The sequence below is a fragment of the Sardina pilchardus genome, chromosome 20, assembly GCF_963854185.1.
Source record: "Sardina pilchardus chromosome 20, fSarPil1.1, whole genome shotgun sequence".
Taxonomy (NCBI): domain Eukaryota; kingdom Metazoa; phylum Chordata; class Actinopteri; order Clupeiformes; family Clupeidae; genus Sardina; species Sardina pilchardus.
Window position 1 is genome coordinate 2,391,147 of NC_085013.1, and position 16,726 is coordinate 2,407,872.

General features: G+C 39.0%; 1 long non-coding RNA gene and 1 other non-coding gene across 2 annotated transcripts; both read left to right on the forward strand.

Moving 5' to 3' along the window:
* Nucleotides 1-1,046: 1,046 nt before the first annotated feature.
* Nucleotides 1,047-2,078, forward strand: LOC134067411 (uncharacterized). The gene is made up of 3 exons (XR_009936503.1): nucleotides 1,047-1,146; nucleotides 1,613-1,666; nucleotides 1,774-2,078. It is a non-coding gene; the product is annotated as an uncharacterized LOC134067411 (long non-coding RNA).
* Nucleotides 2,079-5,314: 3,236 nt separating this feature from the next.
* Nucleotides 5,315-5,433, forward strand: LOC134068255 (5S ribosomal RNA). The gene has a single exon (XR_009936638.1). It is a non-coding gene; the product is annotated as a 5S ribosomal RNA (ribosomal RNA).
* Nucleotides 5,434-16,726: the final 11,293 nt, after the last annotated feature.

Consider the following 16,726-nt stretch of genomic DNA (forward strand, 5'->3'; position numbering starts at 1 on the left):
TATGCTTAAAAACATGGCAAAAAAACGATTTTTCGTGACTACATGCTGATTTACAAGATTAGATTTTTAGATTCAGGTAAGCATCAAGGAACAAAACTGGCTGCATATTTTCATTGGGCATGTGTCCATTTTCAGTACTTAATATTGCTTGATTCACCATAGTCCACTGTAGGCCTATATGTGAAATTGGGCCACCAATTGAATATGCCTGGTCTACACTGTAAGCCTTTCTAGCTAATGATTATTCTGATGTGATTAAATTTCTGTGTACTCTTAGAATGATGTACCTTATGTTCGTCTGATTCAGAACTCAGGCTTTACCAGACACTGGAGGAGATAAAGGGCCAAGTGCAGCAGAACACGTTACTCCTTCAAGCTCTTACCAAAAAAGAGAACGCAGCAGACACCATTGATGACAACTTTCAGTTCCCTCTTCAGAGCATGACTGACATTAAAAGCCTTGAGGACCAGTTGTCCAACCGAGACACTAAACGTTCTCTGGTAAGTTCTTACTGTTGCTTTTTGGTTTGGTAATAATGCAATGTGCCAGTAATGTATGTTAGTGTGTTATGTTATCTTTTCACACAGACAAGGTATCTCTGTAGCCTGGGTGGTACAACGCCAAAATACATTGTGCACCGCATCATGAAGCATGTCATCACTGATGAGCTTGCTAAACAATTTAACTGGCAAGGGAGAGGAGACAAGAGCCCCTTTTCAGGGCTCATTTTGGCAAAAGCGGTCATAGGTACTGTTTTAAATATTATATTGCATGTTGCTACACCATAATACAAAGTTGCATAACAATTGTTTCACAGCAGGAGAATAATATGTTTAAAAGCTGTAACGGCTAGAATTTATAAATAGTTGTTGTTGTTTTTTTAAGTAATATCAATGCATATCAATGGGGCGATTTGTAGCAGCAGTGTGGTAGTACTAACAGCAGAGGTATGTGCAACTTCCATAGTGCATAACAGATTTTGTGGGTCTGAGTCCAGTGTGTGTGTGTGTGTGTGTGTGTGTTGTTAACAGAATCAGCCAAAAGGCAGGGAGCCACTGTTATAGAGGCTGAAAATTCTATCAAAAACTGGCTCAAATATAGTTGTGACCGGAGTGGAGGGAGAAAAGAGAGAGCTGCTCAAAAAGGTATGCTTAATGATCTAATGAAAAAAACACTGTTACATTTGTCTGATTCTAAATGGTGTTCATCACAAATATTGATTGATATATTGACACACAAACAGTGACTTCCATAATTATTGACAACGCTGGAAAAGACCTTGTACCTTGTGGTCAGAAGGTCTACCTATTGCCTTGTCTCTTGCCCTCAGCAGCCTGTGTGTGTAATATTTCATAAAACACATGCCACAATTATTAGCAAATATTTGTAAAAATGGTATGGATTAGGCTTTATGCATGCATGAGGTATAGCAAGTATATGATCACCAATTAAATTCTATCTCCTGTTAAACTCACTGGTTTGTTTCTGCAAAGGCAAATAATACCATCCCATTCTTATTATGTTCCTATTCCTCACCACAGTAGTTAAACAACATGGGTTTACAAGTGATTGTAGGTGAAATTACTGTCCACTTTTTTTTTTTTTTTACAGAAAAACAGAAATCATTGCCTCACCCCATCTCTTTGAGCAGCTCTGACAGTGAATGTAAGTTTTTCATGCAATTTGTCTCTCCTGATATATTTGGTCATTTTGCCGGTCAGCTTGTTTTGTTTGTTTGTTTATTTATTCTTTGTTTTAATATTTTTTTCCAGGAGAATGCTACAAGAAGTCAGAACTGGGAGTACACTACATACATTCAACTCATTAACACTAGAAGCGCCGCGCCGTTCTGACCCACTTATACCTAGAAGCGCCGCGCCCCGGTCATTTGACCGCTTTGACGACCTACTAGAAGCGCCGTGCTGGTGTGAACTACTTAAAGCGCGGCGAGGCGGTCAAAAGACCGTTGAGTCCTTAGACTGGGAGGCTGTTGCTTACACAAAATGATCGCTAGATGGCGCTTCGTGCACGAATCAAATCGTTTGGTCATAAATTCAGTTTGCACTAAGCCATGTATCATTCGTGTCAGACCGTGTTGTTGATAGTCTGTGGTTGTTTCATTATGACATACAGCACGTTCGAGTTATCTGTTCATTTATTTGTGTTGATTTGTGTTGTTTGAGGTAAAAACTCTAGAAGAGTTCTTGAACAAACCTTAAGCAAACTTGACTTTCAACTAAAATGCTCTAAAAGTGAATGGGTGGCACTTCTATTCATTTAATAGGTAGCCTATATGTTTGCGCCGCCGAAAATGAACAGTCTGGTTTCAATTACACAGTAGCCAGGATTTCAGGCCGCATTTTACAGGCTACCGTGGCTACTTTCTAAAACAATTTTTATTCATTTAGGGAGAAGCATCTTATAGGGTCTAGCTACATCGGAGGGAGGGAGATAGAGAGCTATGCTGAGCAGAAAGATATTCTCCGTTTTGTGAATGTGTATGACATGTTTGCGATGTCTGCTGAAAAAAAGCTATAGGCCTATTGTTTCTACAATTTAAGCTAACGTCTACGTGAATTCAAGATTCAGCATTGAGACACACATTTTCACTGATTAGTAGAAGAGAACTGTAGCCCACTGGTTAGAGCTTCGGCCTCATAATTAAAGGATTGCTGGTTCGATCCCCGACCTGTTCATGGCGGAAGTTCTTTTAAGCAAGGCATCAATAAATATAGGCTATATTCTATTTTTTCTATTCACACAACTAGAACTACACGCACGCTGGCGAATTCGAACATTCTGAAACGCGCATATGCGGCGAAACATGATTGCGCATTCTTCCACGAGTTGCCTAATTAGCCAGCCTACAGCCTAGCCTATGCACAGAGAGAGGCGGTGGGGGTGGGGAGGCAGTTAATTGTCCTCGATGCTGCGGTGATGTCTGTAGTAGCCTAGCCTAGACGAGTGTATGGGGGAGGGGGAATGATCGGTTTCATCATCCAAAACCTAAATGAGGCTGCAGCCGCCAAAGTTTTCATGACTGATAATGGCTTTAGTTGCCACTTCATGTCTAGATGTCTATATTGTACTAGATCTCAACACACAATGTTATTGTATTGTTTTGGACAACGTTCTGCACGTTTCACTTCAATGTAGACTGCATGCGTTGTGAACAGCGCAGCAATCTCTGTAAAGGAAACGGTGGAAGTCGCAGTAGCCTAATAGCCTATCGCGTTCAATGTTGTAAGTCCGTCTGTTCCAGAATATTTGGTTCATATCATCAATCTTTGGTTTTGGTGTTTGTGCAACCGGGCTCTGAAGATTTAACAAAAGGCTGACTAGCCCTACATAGGAATTAGGAAAGTATGTAAGGCGAGATCAAGATTAGGCTACGTTGTTTGCTTCTTTCCCCCATGTCAACTCACTGTGTGAGTCCTGTGTATCGTACTGTAGCAACGAGCAGTGTGTCCAGTGGGAAAATCTCATGTAGCCTAGAACTAGGCCTAATTTCTAGGCTCGTTTATTTTTCGCGTGTCTCTATGATAGACTTTTTGCATCTAAAAATAATTATAACTGGCTTAGTCAAAGTTTGTCAGATGGCGGCTCAATTTGGCTCAATTTGGAAAATTATTGGCTGGCGAAATTAGTTTTCGTTAATGGTAAACAGTATTGTGATTCATCCGTTTATTTCAGATAGTTTGTTATTAAAAACCATTAACAAAAAAATAATTGTTCGTCGACGTTGAAAAACAGTCAGCGAATTCAGTCTATATGAGCTACATTTTTTCGCTCGTGCCAAGTAGCGAACCCAGGTCTCCTGCGTAGTAGTCGAGAGAGTTAACAATGCGCCACTGAATGAATGTACCGCTATCAATTGGAAAGAGATTTCTTTGTCCAGCAAATAGCCTATGTAAGAAAATGCTTATACATTAGTCTGAGCTTTAAAAGATAGCCTACAAATAGAAGATAAGATACAACTATGAATGTACGTAGGCATACGCACCCTACGTAGCCTACATAAATAGGCTTCGACGAATTTCAGCTGAAAATATTTTTTACACACGTAGGCCTGCCTAATAGAACAACGTCGCAGAACAACGTTTTCAAAACAAACTCGCATTTTACCACTGTAAATCGCCTCCATAGACTATGCCATGTAAATGAAAAATAGTTATTAAAATAAATCACATATATAATACATATTGCACATATATAAACTATATGTTTTATGGTAAAATATTATTCTCATGCCCGACTGACAGGAAATCCTTGCGACATCTGCTGTGAGAAAAGAGAATAGCAGCCTGGACAAACATGGCCGAACGCGAGACAACATAGTGTTGTCACATAAGTGAGTGCAAAATAGCTCTAAACTAGCTTGTACCGGTGTGCTTTTCATCATGTAAAAATTCTGGGTGACAAAACACGCGTATTTAGGAAAAGTCAAATTTGCTGCTGGCAGGTCTGCTGATCATCTCACAAAATGTTTGTCCAGGGTGGTCCAAGTATCAGTTGGTAGAAATGTTTAGGTTTGAAACCAATTTATCCAACGTTGGCCCAACCATATGTTCATAATACCCTTCCAACCTTCTGCCAACCAAAAAAACTAATTATCCAAGGTTGCGCCAACGTTGGCCCAACCATATCTTCATAATACCATTCCAACCTTCTGCCAACCAAAAAACAACTTATACAACGTTGGGCCAACGTTGGCCCAACCATATTTTCATAATACCATTCCAACCTCCTGCCAACCAAAACCCAACCTATCCAACGTTGGCCCACCGGACAAAATTACGTTGGCCCAACGTCAGCGCCCAACGTTGGCCCAACACAACTTCTGACGTTGGCCCAACGTCAGCTTGCTACCTGGGTAGCATCTAGGTAGTATCCCCCAATCAACCTAGGATCGCTGCTGGTGGTGTAAGCCAGATCATCTTCCTGGAGAAGCCATCTAGGCAGCCATTGACACACATGCCATATGGCTTCAGTTTGTCATAACTGTTCAAATGCCAAATGAAATTTGGACTTTTGGCAAAATAATGGCGACGCCGGAGACGTCCCGCCTGCCTTTGCCTGACACCCCTTGGATCCAGCTCCCTCAGGACCAACCGCACGTCCTCCTTCCTCAAAAAAAGAAACAAGTTTTGCAAATGCCATTTGTTGTATTCTTCACTTTCAAAGTTGAACTCCACGCGGAAAATGCGCCCTTGTTTTCATGAACACAATGTAGCGTACCTCACCTTTCACAACACACGCGTCTCCAACCCGGGTTAGGGAGCTTTAAGTAGGTTACTTTGGCCGGTTGCTTTCGCTTACGGCCATACCACGCTGAACACGCCCCATCTCGTCCGATCTCGGAAGCTAAGCAGCGTCGGGCCTGGTTAGTACTTGGATGGGAGACCGCCTGGGAATACCAGGTGACGTAAGCTTTTCTCTCCATCAGCCAGTGAAACTTTTTTTTTTTCAAGCTGTCTGTCTGTGCGTGCCTGCTCCCTAGTACGTAGACGTTCCAACCCCTTTGAATATTTGCTTCCTCCGTTTGAAAGCAAAATAAATAAATAAATAAATAAATAAATGCATAGGTAGGAAATATAGGCTAAGCCAGCAACAGGTCGAAAAAAATTGCACGAGTTGACTGTCAACAGCTGGCGGATTGGGGGAGTTTTAGTGCTTGTTTTCATCTGGAATGTTTAGCTTATTTTTTGGGGTGACAGCTTTGTTTTCTATGTCCCTATAGTTTTCACCGTGTTGTTCAATTCCCGGTCTCGCTGTGTTCATTCGCCCAAGAGCTGCAAAGTAATTTTTTCAACACTGTCTGAGTATGGAAAATAGCCTATAGTCTGCATGGCCTTCGACATCCCAGATATTGTAATGTTTTCCTGAACAACTGTAGGTTACTCGTTTCAGGATGTCCAAGTAGAGTGAGTGACCAAAGTTCCTGTTTTTACGTACAGAGAATTGATATATGAAAAGCTACAGTAATATCAGCGTGCTTCATGAAGTTTTGCTTGACAGCAGTTGCTACTACCAGAGACGGTTGAAAAAGCTTTGAGGCAGTCAGATTGCCTTCTTGGATGATACAGTAGGAGGGTGCTCACTGCTGGGTGGGAATTCGGCTATTTGTCTGGAGGTGGTATACCCATTTATCTTAGCCAGACTACATTTAGCCTAGTCCACTCCTTGACACAATTATTTCCTAGTGTCTTTATGCAACTGCAGTAAAATCCACATATGTGTGTGTAGGCCTATGCTGTTCAGATGTGTTCATATCTCCTTACTTATATTATATGTTCATGAATGTTTGCTTGACACCTGAAGTTTAGTCAAAGGAATAAGTAGTGAGAGCTGATATTAGGCCTACCTCTCCAAGCTGTGAGTCCTCCAAGCAGCCTACAATACTTAGTGAAAAGAGTTATGGTTGGTTGCGATTAAGAGTATGTGGAAGTGATGTATAATAAAGCTAAACAACCTATTCACTCTCAGACTTGTTTTTTTCCCCCCAGATGGCTGGAGACAAGTACGTGCAACTGGGGTGGAAGCAACCAACTGCAACCGACATCAAATATGAAGTTGTTTGAGACATTTCTAAATAAAATAATTTTGCAAACCTAACAACTGTGCCAGTGTCTTTGTTCTTGTTTTCATAGTAGAATATAGCACACAGAGAAGCAGTCACCATCAGCTTTTGCCTTTCCTCCACACATTTGATTTAGCCCCCATATTAAGCGTTGTATCTTGCTTAGATGGTAAAACATCTGATTTTTTGTTACAGGGCCATTATCTGTATTTTTGGGGCAAATGTCAAATCGGGGAATGAAAACATTCTACCCTTTACAAATTCTAGTTGTTACTGCAACTTCAGTTATGAGTAAATTGATTATAACTTCTGAAAGAAAGGTAATGAATTGATTGTTTTTTTTTTTTCACTGAGTAGATGACAACATTGTGAGTCTCAAATACACTCTAGGTTGTTCTGTATTTACAACAGAAACTGGAGGAAAATTAGATTAATCTTGATTACTTGGTATTTGTTAAGTTTTTAGGGGTTACCATGTTAACAGGCTCTTTCTCTTGAATACAATGGTGGATATAATGTATCTCTTATGTAGCATTATATATATATATATATATATATATATATATATATACAGTATATACAGTATATATTATGATGTAGCGCAACCATACAATAACCTTTTCTGTGTCACAAGGGCATCAAATGGAATGTTCTGTCGAAGCATTATGACACGCATATTTAGGAGACAGGAAGTGTGTACAATTCCATCCCATTGTAAAAGCCTGAGCTGCTTCATCTTGGGTATTTAAGTATCTTTGATGTTATTATAATAATATTTCTGTTGAAATAGTAATTTACATTTTCATTGATAAAATGGCACAAGGGATGGACGTTTTTAGAAGGGGGATGGTTTTATCCTTTTTTTTTTTTAATCTCGGGATGCCATCTCCCCCCTCATTCCCCCTCAGCTCGACTACTGCTTCAATGTAGTTAGCTATAGACCCCTGCTGAGCCTACGTCACTACGTTCGCTGGCGGCAAAACAACCATCAACTGCCACAGGCTGGGCCAAGATGGCGACCAGTTCACACGTCGTGCTCTAAGCTCTGAAGAAGTTCAGGGTACTATGTGTGGCATTGCGGAGAATTAGCCATTGACTACGCCACCCCAGGTATTAGAGGGAACCCAGGGACATCCCTTAGAACCAATAGGACACACAGCTTCGTTGGTGAGGAGGCAGAGACGTGGTTTCCCATTACATATATTTTTTATTACATAACAGCAAGACAACATGTACACAGACATACAGAAATCGGGACATTAATCAGGCTGTGACTTTAACAGGCAACCCTGCTAACGGGCGCTGTACCCCAAAAGGCAATCAAAGTGCTCCACACAGGCACGACCACACGGTGGACTAACAGTAGTACTAGCTACATTCAACACAGCACACGAAAAGGGGAGTGGCGACCACCACAGGAGTTCCCCCAAACAAACAGCCCAATATACCTAATTATCACATACAAGGACAAAACAAAATACTACACAAATACACAACAGGCCATTGGCAAATGGCAAACATAAGACAAACCTACACTTACACCTATACATACATACACACAGGCACACACACACACACAGGAATGCCATCAGCAGACGACAACGGGGCCAAACAGGAAGCTGGAGCCACCCGAACAGACTTCACTGGCTGCCGCTGGGATGTCGCCGGGAGTGTGGGGAGCACAGGACAGCACATGCAACATGTGTGCGCACACGCACAGACAAACACAAACACAGTGTTGATAAAAAGCGCAGAAACAGAGCAGCCTCGTCTGTCGGCTTCCACCCGAGCTCAGGCCTACAAGAGTGGGGAACATCATTATAACGAGCCACTCAGTCACCGAAATCATAAAATAAAACTAAAAGGAACCTACCACGTTGGTCAACATGGAGTACATATGACAAGGGAGCAGGCACCACGGGGCAGGGTGCTTCCAGCGGTCCTTGACGGACCAAAGCAGATCCAGTGCACAGGGCGAGTGAATCCAATCGCTGGCTTGCTGCAAAACAGCCATAGTACTAGCTGACCAAATGCTATGGGGACAGAGCCCATGGAGCTGGGGTGAGAGCCATCCGGGGATCACGCATTCAAGACCCCTTCCAACATGGCCTCTCTTCTACCCCCTTTATAGGGATCTGAAGGCCTTTTCAGGTGCAAGCAATTAAGCACAGGGGCGGGGCAAGGAGAGCAAGTTAATTGCTACCCATTTGGAACTAAGCAGTGTGCGTCCTGCTACATTCGCTTACCATACGAGCATTAATAACCAAATGATAGTCGGAAGAAATGCAAGATAAAGTAATAGACCCGGTCAAGCGTGAGAGTGAACAAGATCGAGTACGGTCAGTTTAATGTTATGAACTAATTTTGCTAACAAGCCCGCTAGCCTGTGGCATACAAGACTGGAGTAGGCTAACAAGCCCGCCAACCTGCAGTAGGCTAGACTAGCCTAAACCGAACGGTGACATGAAACGTAAAGAAGATAAAGTAAAAGGGAACTTGCTAATGGATTTTCAGGAGGGAGAATCTGCAGCAATATGCTCACCTCGACTTGAGACACCTGTGTCTAGCCCGAACCACAAGAAAATCTGCATCGACAATGAAGAAGAGGTATCGAATTCAGACATTTTAAAAGCTATCCGTGATCTAGCCAGCAGATTCACTTCTCTCGAGCACAAAATTGGCAAGAATACCGCGGACATTAAGTCCATCAAAGAAAACATGGAAGGCTTAGAATTCCTAACAAAAACAACTGGCGACAAAGTGCAATCAGTCAATCTGCGGATTTCTGAGCAAGACAGGAAAATTGAAGAAGCAGAACGTTACAGTCGTCGTTGGAATCTAAGACTTAACAATCTCCCTGAAAAAAACAACGAAAGTGCCGAGGACTTAAGAAAGCAGGTCTATGGCATTCTTGGAGAGATAGCTCCAGATGAAAAAGACCAGATGGATATCCTCATCGACACAATTCACAGAGTCGGAAACCACAGAGAAAATGGAAGTTCACGTCCTGTGTTAATCCAATTTTCCTTACGCACCCAGTGCTTGAAGTGGGCCGGAACGCAGCGGAACGCCGTTCCGGAACTTCTGTATTTTCGTCTTTTGAGTTCCGCCACTTTTTTCTGCGTTCCGGTACTTACTGAAACTGATCCGACGCAGTGACAGTCACAGTGGCCCGAGAATAGACAATATCACAAGACTCATGAAAGACTACATTACCCACGAGCCACAACAGTGCCCTATCATAGTGTTTCTCAATCTACCGGGCCGCGAGAAGATCACCATCGGGCCGCTGGCAAACCCTCTCTGCCCTCTTCAAGACGCACCATGCGGCCGCGGCCGCACCCATTCTTCTCGGTCATATTGCTGCGCTAGAAGATCGCACCGAAATAACAGGCATATCACATGAAACTGCAGAACCTGACCTTTCCAATGGCACCAGCCGCTAGTTTCTATGATGAACGGTTCGCGAGATAATTGGCGTTGAAAAGTAGGCTACAGTTACCTACAAAAGTGAATGGCACATGTAGTTCTGCGTCATACCCATTCTTCTCTGTGAAATATCTGACGATTTCGTTACTGCCCTATGGCAAACTACTTATCAAAATAAACAGGAGATCCTACTGATTCCAATGCTCTGTGTAATTAGCAGTAATCACGAGAAATCCTTTTTGGAAATAACATCAAATTTCTGCATTGTTTCATATCTCTCCATATCCCCACTTCAAAATAATTTATTTTTCATATCAGAAGTTGTATTCAGATCCCTGTTTGTCATATAGCCTTGGCAGATGCTTGAAATGCCATTTCAGGACCCACAATAGTAATAGAAAAAACACTTAAAGTCACACTTACCCACTTGTTCTGACTTTTGACCTAATCTCTGTTCTTGGCCAGTTATTGTTAATTAAATCAATGTAACAAGTAGGCTACCTACAGCCTATTTCACAGTTTTCTTCTTCTGGGCCTTCAGCCCAAAGGTTTCTGGTTCTAGGGCCCTTAGCCCAGTATATTGTTAGGCCTACAGGTGGCTATCACACTGGTCTGGTTCGTGTTGTTTTAATGGTTTTCATATTCCATTTGTGAATTAGAAAAAAGTAAATTAGGCCTATAGGTTAGTGCTTGAAAAAATTATTAAATTAAAAAAGTTTTTCAACCAACACCTCCTAAAGACTTGATTTTTTTTCACCGTACAAATGTCAAATGTTGGAAAATTAGAGTTCCTGCACTTATTTTTTCCCACTTCAAGCACTGTACGCACCTTCAGGCAGAAAATATGGAGAGGTTCACTGAAGGCCAAAGTGTTGTCAGAGAACCACTTGCGAGTGGCTGAGGATCTGACATACTGGGAGAGACAGTGTCGTAATAAACTTTGGCCTCTCGTTGACAAGGCACGCAAGGATGGAAAAAAGACGGCCTGGCGAGGACCTGATGTCATCATCAAAGGGAAAAGATTTACTGCTGAAACAATCAAGGAGCCTGCTTGAACAACCTTAGGCTTTCTACTTCCTTCATTCGTTATTCATGTGTAGTCTTGTTAGACTCATGCAGGTTGGTTAATATGGTAATGGACTTATATGTTCAGTTGATAAGTCTGATAAGTTGATCTGTTAAATTGATTAGCTCCAATGAATAGCCTGTTTTATTTTAGGCTATTACTTTATATGCATCTTGGTATAGTTAAGGTTGTATGTACCGGTGCCCTTTACTCCTTAGTTCTTCCACATCCTTTGAGGTTTTTGCAGAAGCAATCCTATTATCTATTTTTTTTCCTCTGTTTTCAAACACAGTGCCTTATTTAGTGTTTTCTTTTTAGTTTCTCATGGCAGATTTTAAGTTCAACTCATTAAAAATTGTTTCACTTAATGTCAGAGGTATACGGAATAATATCAAGCGTAAAGCAATATTCCTCTTTACTAGGAAAATAAATGCTAATATTATTTTTTTACAAGAAACTCACTCATGCGAAAAAGATAGTAAATTTTGGAAAGGTCAATGGGGAGATCAGATTTATTTTTGTCATGCTTCACATCAGTCAGCAGGTGTCGCGATTATGTTTAACAGATTCTCAGGTGACATATTATAAACAATAAACTCCAATGAGGGTAGATGGATCATTTCTGTTATTAAACTTGATAACTCCCTTTTCATACTATGTAATGTATATGGTCACAACAATGTAGCTCTGGCTAAAGTCATGTTCACTCAGATCCATTCTACGTTGCTGAGTATACATGTAAAATACCAAAATGCATATTGGGTTATAGGAGGTGACTTTAATGATGCTCCCAATGATTTAATGGATAGGATCCCAGAAAGAACATCACAGAATCGACTTTTCAAACCCACTCTTTATTTAAGTGAAAAGCTAGCTCTAGCTGATGTTTGGCGGTTCTTTAACCCTGACAGTAAAGAATATACTTGGTGTAATGCCAGGTGCACTCATCAATCTAGAATAGATTTATGGTTGATCTCTACATCTTGCCTGCAGTATGTTTCTGAAGTGTCTCACTCTTATGCCCCTTTATCTGACCATATTGACTGGTTCCAAGACTATTGCTAAAAACATAAAAGGATATTGGAAGTTAAATAACAACTTGATTAATGATAAGGATTTTCAATCTTCAATTAATCTAATGGCACAAGACATTTTTAATAGTAATGAATTAAACAGTAGGCTATACAGAAATGGGAATTCTTTAAATTTAAAGTAAGAGAAATTGCTATTAAGCGCAGTAAAGAAATAAAAAAAGGCCAGTATTCAAAGAGAAAGAGAAATTATGGATAATTTGCAACCTTTGTTGAGTAAGGATAATCTGTCAGACTCTGAACAAGCAAAATTAATGCAGCTCCAAAACGAAATAGATTAAATGTATGTTAATGCAGCTAAAGGTGCCTTCATTCGATCAAGGGCAAGATGGTTAGAAAATGGTGAAAAGAACTCCAGTTATTTTTTTGCATTAGAAAAACGTAATCGTAAAAGAAATAGTATTTCAGCATTAAAAATAAACGATAATCTCAATACTAATCCTAAAGACATAGCTGATTATGTTAGTTCTTTTTACAGAGAGCTTTATAATTCCAAATTTGAAAATGAACAATGTGAAGAATTTTTAAACAGTATTAGAGGACATATACCCACCATCTCAGACCATTTTAGAATGAATTGCGACCAACCCATCTCAAATGCTGAATTGGCTGAAGCTCTAAAACATATGAAATCTGGTAAATCTCCAGGAATAGATGGTTTATCCACCGAGTTTTATATATTTTTCTGGGATATTATTGAATCTCCTCTTATGAACATGTATAAAGAATGTATTGACAATAAGGAAATGGCAACAACAATGAAACAAGGACTGATTAATTTGATACCCAAACCAAACAAAGATACTCTGTATCTAGATAACTGGAGGCCAATCACACTTCTCAATATTGATTATAAAATCTTTGCACTCATTTTTGCTAAACGTTTGAAAAGAGACCTTGGAGAAATTATAAGCGAAACTCAAACAGGCTTCATGAATAACCGCCACATAAGCAACAATATTAGATTGGTTTTGGATTTGCTTGATTATTCCGACCATGTGAATTCAGAGTCAGTTATCGTTTTTCTTGACTTTTATAAAGCATTTGACACAGTAGAACATCCTTTCATATTTAAAGCTTTGGAGATGTTGGGATTTGGAGATTACTTTATATCAGTTGTTAAAATGCTTTACAAAGATATCAATAGTAATATAATGATCTACCCAACAACTTCCCAAAGATTCCCTGTCAACAGAACTGTTCGTCAAGGCTGCCCAATCTCACCTTTTCTTTTTTTGATAGCTGCAGAACTCCTCTCATTAAAGGTTGCTAATAGTCGTGATATAAAAGGTCTATCTATATTTCAAAGAGAAATACGAATAACACAACTGGCGGATGATACTGCTTTGTTTCTAAAAGATAAATATCAAATTGGACCAGTCATAGGACTGATAAATGAATTTTCCAAGGCATCTGGGTTATATCTTAACATTGGTATATGTGAAATTTTAGCATTGCATGACACTGAAGAGAAAAGCATATGTAATATACCGGTCAGGAAATCAATAAAGTACTTGGGCATTGATGTGACACAAGACATTGTTACAAGACAACAGATTAACTTCCTTCCAAGAATTAAGAAGGCGCAAAATGTAATGAATATATGGCTTCAACGTGATCTATCTATTCAGGGAAGAATTCTGTTATCCAAAGCTGAAGGTATTTCTAGACTGGTGTATCCTGCTCTTTCTTTGTTTGTTCAGGATTCAACCCTTAAAGATATCAACAAAATGCTTGTTAATTTCACTTGGAAAAATAAGAAACACTTACTAAAAGAAGATATTTTGTCAGGACCCAGAAAAGAAGGTGGATTTGAATTGTTAAATTTCATTGATTTAAATAATACTTTTAAGATTAAATGGTTAAAAGAATGTCTCAAAGCTCCACAATCTATTTGGTTTTTTATTCCATACAATATCTTTATGATGCAAGGAGGTCTTCACTTCTTGCTTTCTTGTAATTATAGTCTCGCCAAACTCCCGATAAAACTCTCTTAGCTTGGAAGTTATGTTACTCTCATAACTTTTCACCTCACAAAACAATTATATGGAATAACGAAAATATAACAGTAGGTAACAAATCTTTAAGCAAAATTGGATTGATAAAGGTATTATTTATGTTAATGATCTTTTTGAAACTGATGGAACACTGCTGAGTTATGAACGCTTTCTTTATACCAAATCGTTCCCGATTACAAGTAGAGAGTATAACAATGTTTTCAAAGCTATTCCTGTGGGCCTATCCTTCTTGATGAAATGCCACCTAAGTTATCAGGAATCATTGAGACTCAATCCTCCTCTGATGATTAATGGTATCAATATCTTTGACTCAAAATGCAACAACAAACATATACGTAATACACTTTATGAAAAAAGGAAAATTTCACCTAGAGGAAAATCATACTGGAGCATCACATTTTCAGACATTTGGTGGCAAACAGCCTGGTTGTTACCACACAAATATTGCATTAATAATAAAATAAAAGAAGTTCATATTAGGATTCTTCACAACATTTACTTTACCAATGTACATCTCTCTAAATTTCTTGATATAGAAGATAAATGTTCCTTTTGCAATACAGAGCCTGAATCATTGTCTCATTTGTTTTTCAGCTGCAAGCACTCTGCTAAATTTTGGGTTGGTTTAGAGAGATATATATTAATCAATATTAATGAAATCGTTGAAATAACACATAAGAGTGTTATCTTGTACTTTAAACATTCAGATCCTAATGTTGAATTTGTATTAAACCTGTTTATTTTATTAGGAAAATTTCATATACATAAATGTAGACATATGAAAAAGCCCCCACATGTGAAAGCCTTTATATGTGAATTTGATGTTTATAGGCTATGCAAACTTTAAATTTGATATTTTGTAAAAAAGTGAGAAAACTTTGAAACTGTATCATACATTATGTAAAGAGGATTAATATTGCCATGTCTTTCTTTCTTTCTTTCTTTCTTTCTTTTTTTTTTTCCTTTATTGTACTTTGATTTCATATCTCATTTTTATGTAGCCTACTGTATTACTGTTGAACCTGTTTCATCTATATCTTCCATTAAGCTTTGGTTAATCTTTACCGGAAGGTAGCTGTGATGATTTGTATTCTCAAATTGTTTCAATAAATTGATTTAAAAAAAAAAAAAAAAAAAAAAAAAAAACCATCAACTGCCATCAGCGACAACGCTAAACTCATCCGATATGTCATTGTATTGTAAATCTTAGACATGACCATTTGGGACATAGTTATATAGGGTGAGATAAGGTAAATTGGGACACTTTTTGGTAGATCACAAATAAAACTATTTAAAATGCCAAACAGGGTGAAAGTGAAGACTTTTATCACTTCATATGAGTCTTAGCAACATTTCTGTGCAGAAAATATGCTTCCAAATATAATATTTTTAAAGATATTAACCTTCAAAGACCACAAGACACCATACCTCAGACCAAGAAAGTGTTCAGGTAAAATGGGACACTCGGTCAGGTAAAATGGGACAGTCAGTTTAGAATTGAAAAATGTGCAACAAATTGTAGTATAATGACAATGTTTATTTGTATTTTTTAATCATTTAATGATAGTGTTCAGATGTGTGTGTGTGTGGGTGCGTGTGTGCACAAGCACAAGCGTGCAAGTGTGTGTAAGTGTGTGTGAGTGTATGGGCCTACTTTGAGTGTGAAAAGGCTAATATGCGGCTAATATGCTAACACCTTAACGCTAATGGCAAATGTAATGTAAAAGTGTCCCATTTTAGCTGATTTTTTTGTCCCAATTTGCCTGATGCACACCAAAGTCACTAAAATTCATTTTCCTTAAAAAGTAAAGGACATAGCCCAAAAGTTTTGATATTAATTTAAACCTCTCATGAAATAGCATACATTTCATGAGAGTTTTGTATAATATTGTTTTTGTTTCAACTACAATATCCTTATGATCATTAAGACAGAATCGACTTGCCATGGGGCTTTCCTTGCAATTATTGGGTCCACTGATGTTTTTAATCTTGGCACCTCCCATTTGTGATACTTTAGACCAATCAAAATGATTTTATTTGGTAAAGGACATATGTAGTGACAATATAATGACATGTTTTCTGATTGGCAGCTAATATTTAAAGAGATAAAGGTCTAAAACCAACTTTGTCCCATTTTACCTGATGTCCCAATTTACCTTATCTCACCCTATCCAATGATCTATACACCCGCCACTTCTCCTTACTGTATACGCTCGGTTTTTCAATAACGTAATTATAAATATCTGGCCATTCAACGGAGGGCAATCTTGCTACGTGTTCTTTCCATTCACTTAGAATGGGGATCTGTCAGAATGATCCCACCTGATAACGTACGTTTTTTCAAAGTTTTTTCAAATAATCCTCCCAATCCCATACACTGAGTGTATGTACATACTGTTTTATATCGTTAGCCATTTCATCAAAGGTTAATTACGGACTAATTTTAGCCGCATTACTAGTGCTTTTCAATTACCGTCTAACTTTTCTGCCGCCACTGACGTCACGCCACTCCAAATGTTTATCCGTTGTGAACTGAAGGGG